Genomic DNA, 3067 nt, shown 5'->3' on the forward strand with positions numbered 1-3067 from the left:
AGGAAAGGAGAGAGATAGAGAGAGTTAGAAACATCGATGAGAGAGAAACATCGATCAGCTGCCTCCTGCACATCCACCACCGGGGATGTGCCCACAACCCAGGTACATGCCCTTAACCGGAATCGAACCCGGGACCTCTCAGTCCGCAGGCTGACGCTCTATCCACTGAGCCAAACCGGTTTCGGCCACAATATTTTCTTTATATGAAGGACAGTGTTCCTAGCTTACAATACTGTTAACCTCTACAACAGTCAATAGTACATCTATGTAGATTGAAAATTAAAGGTAGCAAAAATATATGCCAAACAACAAAATTAAAAAGGAGGAGTGGCAATGTTATCAGGTAATATATTTTAATAACTATTTTGAGATGAAGATGAAAATTTTATAATGATGAGTGTTAATCCATAAAAATTAAATTTATAACATATATAATATATCATGGCTTTTATCGAGTAATAATTCTTTCTACATTGCTGCTATAGTGTTACATATATTTTTGGTTACAACATGGATACATCTATACAAGTTAAACTGATTTTCAATAGATTAGTGTAATTCACCTCTACTCTGAACATATTTCAGGAGTAGTTGATTGTAAAATGTCAAAAATATCTATTTTAAGTTTCCGTAAAATCTCTCTATAAGCAATGTTTATGATAATATGCTCCACTGCTTCCCATTCTGAGAAACATGAGACTTGTGCAAGTTATGTCTCTGAGCCTTAGCTTCTTTATCTGTAAATTTGTGAAAAATGTATGTCTACATCATAGTATTGTAAGAATATCTATGTATTATTTATCTATCTATCTATCTATCTATCTATCTATCTATCTATCTATCTATAGTGAGAGATAAGGAACAAGAGTCTGGTACTTAGTAAACAGTAAGCATTAGCTATTAGTACAAAGATGTTATTAGCAACAAAGGTAGTAATGGCTATTACTTGTTATACAAACACCAAAATAACCACAGAGAAGTTAAATAACTTGCCCAAGGTCCCAGACTTAGTAAGTGACCAACTCAATATTTGAACCCAATCAAACTGACTGTTGAATTTGAGTCCTAAATCACAAACAACACTATCACCAAGAACACATAATGTCTTCAATATTTTTCTTTGTCAATGTTTGTAAGAACAGTTAAATACATGAACATTAGAATTAGAACATTTAAGTCATGGATCTACCCTTTACTCACAATATTTCCTTGAAAAAAATTACATAACCAGTTAACCATTTATTCACTTAGTCACTATATCAGTAACTGTGTCAGACAGGCTGATGTGATGTGCTGCTCAGATCTCCAAGCAAGAAAGTTCTTGCTGCTCAGATGTGAGGAGTGTGGTTAGCTGACAGGTTCTCCTTAATCACCCTCTCCTTAACTCCTTCAGGATCCATCTTAGCTATCAAGCTGACATGCTCTTCTTGGGGTGGTGCCTGCTAATGACAGAGAAAGATGGTAATACAGGATCTTATAATTTCTATTCAACATGGTACTCCTCTAATGAGTAATCTTTGCTATGGAGCTACACATTGGTCTGGCAGAAACTTTTGTAAGTTTTTCATTATTATCTAACTAGTGGCACAGTGCAGGAAATTCATGCACCTGTGTGTGGGGGTTTCCTCAGCCCAGCCTGCACCCTCTCCAATTGGGGACCCCTTGGGGGATGTCTGACTGCTAGTTTAGGCCCAATCTCAGCAGTTAGACATCCCCTTTGGAATCTGTCACCGCTGGCTCCTAACTGCTCACCTGCCTGCCTGCCTGATTGCCCTCAATTGTCTCTGCCTGCCTGCCTGACTGATTGCCCCTAACCCCTGTGCCTGCCTGCTTGATCACCCCAAACCTCTTTGCCTACCTGCCTGATTGCCCCTAACTGCCTCTGCCTGACAGCCTGATTGTCCCTAACTGCCCTCCCCTGCTGACCTGATCTTGACCCCAACTGCCTCTGCCTTCCTGATCACCCCTGTTGGGGTCCAACCCCAGTAGGTCCAGGGGCTCCCAAAGGTGTGGACGGAGTTAGCGAAGAATGAAGGACACGGAGACAGCGTTCAGTTGATCAGCATAGCAAGGTTCTCTAGCCAGGTTCTCCAGCCAGGTTCTATATTTATTGTCCTGTTACATCTGTATTTATACCAGTTGATTTTAATCCTATCCATTCTATTCCAAAGGGTAGGGCATTTGTTAATCTAGTTCTGTTGAGTTTAATCCTATCTAGGTTAATCTCTCTGTTCCATTATAAGGACTATTACAAGGTCACTGCTCTACGGATAAGCTACAAGGAAGGGACTGAAGGAGATTATCCTACCCAGTAAAGGTTATGTCCTCCCAGCCTCGCTGCTTGCCTTCCCTGGGACTGCCCTGTGTCAGGGGGTCTCCAGGGGTATAGGCTTTCGTGCTTTCCCTGGTGGGCAGACCCCCAGGGATGTGGGCCCAACAAGTCCCAAATTTATTGACAACAGTATTAGTCCAAGTTCTTCATAAGTAGTACATGGTATTTCTGTCACACTAGGGTGTTTCACTGATTTATTCTTTTCCTTAGTCCTTTTAATCCCTAACTCCAGGGAAAAAATCCCCACCTGGGGAAACAATCTTTCTCAGAGAGGTGACCGTGGTTAAAACACACAGAGGTAATAAGGGGGGCAAACATATTAAGAATAGTATGCCATATACGCCAGGTCCCTTGAAACATATGCTGTGCAGATGTTTCTTCCCTGCAATGACTGTGTCAAGCAGCAAGGATGGGCCGGCTTGCAGAACACCCCTAAATGCCCTCCCCTGCTGGCCTGATTGCCCCTAACAGCCTCTGCCTTGGCCCCCACCACCATGGCTTTGTCTGGAAGGAAGTCGGACATCCAGAAGATGGCCGGTCGGCCCGATTAAATTAGCATATTAGCCTTTTAGTAATATAAGTAGATTATATAGGATAGGACTGCTTAAATGGGGAGGGGAGCCTTTTCCATCAGGAGGAGATTTTCTTGGCAGACAAAAATACATAATCCCTATATCTGGACTGATAGCCACCAATATGCACTATACTACCAAACCGGTATTAAAAAATTGAACC

This window comes from Myotis davidii, unplaced genomic scaffold (genome assembly GCF_000327345.1).
Source record: "Myotis davidii unplaced genomic scaffold, ASM32734v1 scaffold8082, whole genome shotgun sequence".
NCBI lineage: Eukaryota > Metazoa > Chordata > Mammalia > Chiroptera > Vespertilionidae > Myotis > Myotis davidii.